The 6,000-nt window shown below is 47.0% G+C and overlaps 1 protein-coding gene across 2 annotated transcripts in view; it reads right to left on the bottom strand.

The window, feature by feature from the left end:
* SHLD1 (shieldin complex subunit 1) overlaps window positions 1-1,449 on the bottom strand; it is a 72,438-nt gene extending 70,989 nt beyond the window's left edge. Inside the window, exon 1 of one of the 2 annotated variants that reach the window (XM_075064501.1) lies at window positions 1,365-1,449. The gene's annotated coding sequence lies outside the window, so the exon portion shown is untranslated. Of the gene's footprint in view, window positions 1-1,335 lie in introns of both variants that reach the window. The other variant, XM_075064502.1, reaches the window with a different exon arrangement.
* Between the last annotated feature and the right edge of the window lie 4,551 nt (window positions 1,450-6,000).

Below are 6,000 nucleotides of genomic sequence, written 5' to 3' on the forward strand. Positions count from 1 at the left end.
CCATTATTTATCAGTCCTCCAGCGCTGAATGTAAGCCAGTGGCTGTATTTTGACAGATGCTTTCCCCAGCTTTGTTTTTTAACGTTAATTTTCAGTTTAAGGGCTCGACTGCTTATAATAAAAGCAAAACAGAGACGAGCTCCCAGGGAAAGGTAACAAGGGACACCAAAAGTGAGCAAAAAGGCCTTCATATCAAGCCATTGGTTCCAAGCAGGGCTCCACTGTGGGGCCAGCCCCACACTGTTATTTACAAAGCCTGGCTTTCTGGCACAGCCAGGGCGGAGGAGGGATAAGAACAGCCATAGTGGGTCAGACCAAAGGTCCATCCAGCCCAGTTCCTGTCTTCCGAGAGTGGCCAATGCCAGGTGCCCCAGAGGGAGTGAACAGAACAGGGAATCATCAAGTGATCCATCCCCTGTTGCCCATTCCCAGCTTCTGCAAAGCAGAGGCTCTAGGAACATTCAAGAGTGTGGTTTTGCATGGGACAAGTCACCACAGCCCCAGTCCTGAAAGCAGGTAGCAGGGACCCTGCGCCTGCACTGGTCTATGCATGCAGATGGGCTCGTAGGATCAGGGCCCCCGGCACTACTTGGTGTGACTGCGTGCTGGCTGGGGGCCCTTAGGAGAGGTCTGTCTGCCTCCTGGCTGCAAGAAGAAGCTGTGACAGTCTGGGGGCAGCAGGGCTGATGGGTTGTCAGAAGGCAGGTGAACAGCACCCAGACCCTACTAACTGCCAATCGCTCCCACATGCTCCTTGAAAAGCGCTCGCTAACAGCTCCTCACGGGCAGGGCAACCCTTCCCTCTTTAGCCACCCATTCCTCCGGCGTGCCCCAGTGCTGCTCTACCAGACCCGTCCCCAGCCACACACGGACACCCCCCCCCCTCAGCCTCCCATCCCCAACCACACAGTGACATCCCCCAGCCTCTAGCTAACACCCTGCTGCAGCCGCTGGCCACTCACTAGCACCCTCAGATTCCCCAACTCCTTGCCCCCCCAACCCCCAGGACAAAGCTGAATGGAGAGGTGTTAACGGGCCACTCTATTCTGCATGGCCCCTTACAATATGCAATCTGTTCCACCTTGCGTTTAGCTGCGAGGCCGGGAGGGAGTCCCTTTCCCAGACCTGAAGAAGAGCTCTGTCCCTATAAGCGCAAAAGGTTGTCTCTCTCACCAACAGAAGCCGGTCCAATAAAATATATTATCTCCCAAACCTTCACATCGCCCCAAATCCACTGGCACCCCCATGCAGCACCCCACCTGACCCCATTAAAGCAGCATGTAATCCTCAGACACCACCCCACAGAGACAGCCTGCAAGGGGAAAGGGCGCAGACCCTGATTAGCTTGTGGTTCTGATACTCACACAGCTGAAGCAGAAAACACTGGCAGCTGCAGCTCCTGAACTGGAAGCGCATGAGCCATCTTTCTTGAGGGCACGAAAGCCGACCAGGAAGTAGCTGGGGGCTCACGTTTGCTAATGATACGTGGGATACCAGGGGATGGTTGGAAACCATTTTTGTTGTGGGTAAAAGCAAACGGTTCTGCGAGTGCAGAACACCGAGAAACGAATCAAAAGAGGCGCAGTTAAATAACAACTGTCCATCGATGAGAACAGGAGGGGGGAAGTTAAATAAAAAGAAACTTTAAAAAAAATCCCAGTTTAAAGAAAATACAAATCCTAAAATCAAAAGCCTGGTACCTGCAAATGCTATAATTGCCAGCATCTCACATCCAGGAGACTAACGCACACAAACCTTGTGTGAACATTTAGTTCTGACTAGCAGGGAGACATGGTTTATAATTAAAGCAGTGAATGCACTGATCCTGTTAGCTCCAGAATATTGTGGAAAACCTGGAGCAATTTCCTGCATGTAGAAGATTAGTGCATTTCAAAAAACCTCCAGACACAGAGACAAAAACAAATTATTTCTCAGGCATGCTGGAAGTCTAATTCTCTAGTTTCATTTGCTGTAAAATTTATAGAAAAACACATTTTTAAACTCTTCTCAGAGCCCAAACCCACATGGACAACTTCATGGGGAGACCCCGGGCCTCCACAGACCCCACTGTTGCCCCAGAAATAAATCCCCAGCATTCTAGGGAAATAGATTTATGTTTTGTGTGTCTCAAATCTTTGTTCTGATATGTTTCAAGTCTTCTGAATGCAGGAAAATGCATCAGGTTCTTCAGAATATTGAGGGGGGACCCAAGCACCTACTGTTTTGATTATTTTCTGGTGTCAGTGAGGCTGAAAGTGGGCAAAGGGGCACACCCATGCAGGTCAATATGTAGACCTAACCTTCTTCCCCCCCATCCCAGTGTCTTGCATCACATACTTCTTCCTAACCCCATATTTTTTACTCTCTCTCCTTTCTCTTCAAAACACCCTTCTTTTCTGTTTCTGCTTCCTTCCTCTCAGCTGATGTTTGAAAAAACAAATATAGTTTCTCCTGTGCATATTTACAGTTAAGTTTGCAGATGATGACACATGTTAAATACAAAGACAGGTATGCACATTTGAAATGTGGATTATTATAGATGTGTGGGAACACCGATATTTAGTGCAATGTTGCTATACTCTAGAATAAAGTCACAGGTACTTGGTGCAGCATTGTGATACACATGTATATACAAAGGTATTTGGTGCAATGTTTTCATTCAGTCCTACGTCTGCTAGCAGTTGGTGTAGATTTTTTTATGCATGAGTAAGTACAGGGGTGCTTTGTACAGAACTGTTGTAGGTAGGCAGGTGTTATATATTTAGAGTGAAATTCCCCCCTCCCTCCTACCTTAGCCAGGCACAAAGCTAAAATGATCGAGCTTTGCGTGGATATCCCCATGGGCCCAGAGGATTGGAATTCAGTCCCACACCCTATGGGTGTATGCCCCAGGATTGTAATGTAGCCTCTCTGTGCACTGGAATAATGGCTGCTACCTCTCCACAGAAATTCTTGGCCACAGGATTCATGTTAATTAAAGATTCTATTACCCAGTCTTCAAGCTTATTCAGGGCTGGCAAGAGACCACGCCACACCCCTTAGCAGCACATGAGTGGAGAGATCCCCCCTCTGCTACACAAATGCTCCATTTGCTGCCTCTGTGCACATCTGCACACTTAAACAATGAATAGAGCCTACCTCAGGTGAATATGTACATTATTTCATTGATAAACCACACCCCATGTGCAAATGAACACACAAACAAAACTTAGAGGCCAGATACTTCAGTGGTGAGGGCATTATAAGAACATAGATAGGATTAGATAGTACACAGAATTGACAGCATAATCCAATGTCAATATCATTTTTTAAAATCTCTTGCACACCCATCCAACCCCCTAGAACTAATCACTTCCACCTCCTCAGTTGCCTCTGCCCACCTTGACCCATTCCCTTGTTAAAAGCCCAGGAGCACAAACACCCGGGGTTGGGTAACACCAAGAGGGCATATGAACTCCACAGTCAAAGGACTCTTCACAGAAATTGCCCAGCCAGCAGTCCTCACCCAATTACACTGGATAGGAGCAACTCGGCAGAGTCCCCTGAGGAGAGAGACAATCTCTAAAGGTAGGCCACATGATCCACACCATTTAAGGCTTTATAAGTCTAACACAAGCCTTGAGTTGCACCAGGAGACAAAATGGAAGCCAGAGCAGATCACGGCACAGGCATGTAATGTGTTACATGAGAGAAGCTTGACTAGACAAGTAGAGAGCTGCACTCTGCAGTAGTTGAAGTACTCTCAAATGGCAGCCCCACACGAGTACTCACACTAATACACAAGTGCTCACATATGTAAAGCTGCTCACGTGTGTAAGTTTTTGCAGGATCAGGCCCACATTGTGCGCCAATCCGCTCCTGTGGTGACAATCAGAGAAAAAAGGTTGCTACCTTTTCTCCAGTGCGGGGAAAAAAAAACCACTCTGCACTACTCTGGTACCTTAATATCCAGAAGCAGCAGGGCTCTGACTAATGCCCCAAACTGTGAAAGGAAAGAAGACAGGAAGGTGGCCTTAAAGTACATGATCAAATATCAAACTCATTTTTGTTTTATTTTTTTGTCAGATTGAAAGTACTGTTATCAATTATGCTAATTAAAGACATTCAGAACAAGGCATGACATGGAAATACAAAGATCCCTTTTACATTCGCTTAGAGGTTTTCTCCTGTGCACGTTAATATAAAAACTCTGCTTGCTCAGAAGTTAGAACTCAGTCCACAGCTACTCCTTGAGCAGGAGGTAGAGCCAGAACTGAGACTTTCTTAGGAGAAGTGGGTTTGAGGCTTAGTCAGGGAATCAGGACTGGATCCTCAGCTAGTGTAAATCAGGAGCCGTGGTAACTTGCACCAGCTGTGGATTATTATTAACCGTTATTTAACACTTACCTTGTAGTAGCACTTAGAAACCAACAAGGTCCAGGCCCCATTGTGCGAAGTGCTATACAAATATAAAAGGCCGTAGTCCTTGCCCCAAAGACTATAAAAGCTAAAAGACATGTGGAGAGGACTCATGTATAGAGGCGGGGCTGTAACAGGCTGTATCCAATTCTTAGCCAATTGGTTGTTATGATTACAACTGGCTCTGGCTCTGAATCTCTGCCACAAGCCTCTTGGCACAGAAATCAGAGGGACCGGTGAATATGGAATTGGGTTCACCGAGAAACACGGGGAGGGAAGTCCCTGGAAGCATAAGGAGCCTGTGCAATCATATAGGTCACACAGGCTTAAGGGTGCTATTGCTTGTTAAACAAGGTCTTCTCAGGCCCCACTTACTACCAGTCATTGTAGCCAGATGATGTGAAAGACCAAATGAGGTTCTCATATTTCTCTTCATTTTCTGCTGAAAGTGAAACACACTCTTGCGTCCTCAGTGCAGTAGCACTTTTCTTACACCCTGCCTTGTCAGCGTGAACTATGATCCTGTTACCTTTGCTTCTCGCAAACGGCACTGACAATCATGAGCACAAGAGGAAAAAAGTTACATAGAACAATTAGGTCAAGTGCTGCAATCTGTAGGTTCTTATTGTGCCTCTATGTCTTAATAATGCACTAAAAACAACACAGTGATAAAATGGACCCACAAGTTATATTCAGACTGGGCTAGAGGGCGATACACACTTAAGACAGGAAATGAAAAATTAAGACTCACGCTTGATGAAGGCCACTATGGAGAAAGCATGATCCTGTGACGCAAGTATGGGGATTGTGAAATAACTTTGTTTTCTGGCTATTGCTGGATTGTGTCAAAATTCAGTGCTTCTCAAAGCCAGTCCACCGCTTGTTCAGAGAGAGCCCCTGGCAGGCCAGGCCAGTTTGTTTACCTGCCGCATCTGCAGGTTCAGCCGATCGTGGCTCCCACTGGCTGCGGTTCACCGCTGCAGGCCGATGGGGGCTGGAGGAAGTGGCGCGGGCCGAGGGATGTGCTGGCCGCCCTTCCCACAGCCCCCATTGGCCTGCAGCAGCAAACCGCGGCCAGTGGGAACTGCAATCAGCCGAACCTGCAGACGCGTCAGGTAAACAAACTGGCCCGGACTGCCAGGGGCTTTCCCTGAACAAGCGGCAGAATGGCTTTGAGAAGCACTGTCATCATTAATATTACTGTTCTTCGAAATGTTAAAATTATGGAGCCAGAACCGCCACTGGTGTAAATCAGTTTGGCTCCACTGAGTTCAACCAGAGGAGCAGCAGCCCCTAAGCTAGTAATCCAGTAAGACTGGTAAATGCCACAAGCCCAATAACTTCTATTCAAGGACCCTCTAAGATGCACTTACAATTGTAAAAATCAGCACAGAAAAGGCAGATATTATCATCAGCAATTGCCTTCCCTCATCATCATTTCCTTACGGTGAGATAGTATCAAGGAAAAACATACTGTTGTTTCAAACATGCCCACTTCCAGTTTTCAAAACCTGAGCATGTCCTCTGCCCAAACCACCGGCCCTCAGAAAATGTGCTATGTTAGAGCTGGAGATTTATTTTCAATTGCCTGGTAACTTCTGG

This window comes from Chelonoidis abingdonii, chromosome 3 (assembly GCF_003597395.2).
Source record: "Chelonoidis abingdonii isolate Lonesome George chromosome 3, CheloAbing_2.0, whole genome shotgun sequence".
NCBI lineage: Eukaryota > Metazoa > Chordata > Testudines > Testudinidae > Chelonoidis > Chelonoidis abingdonii.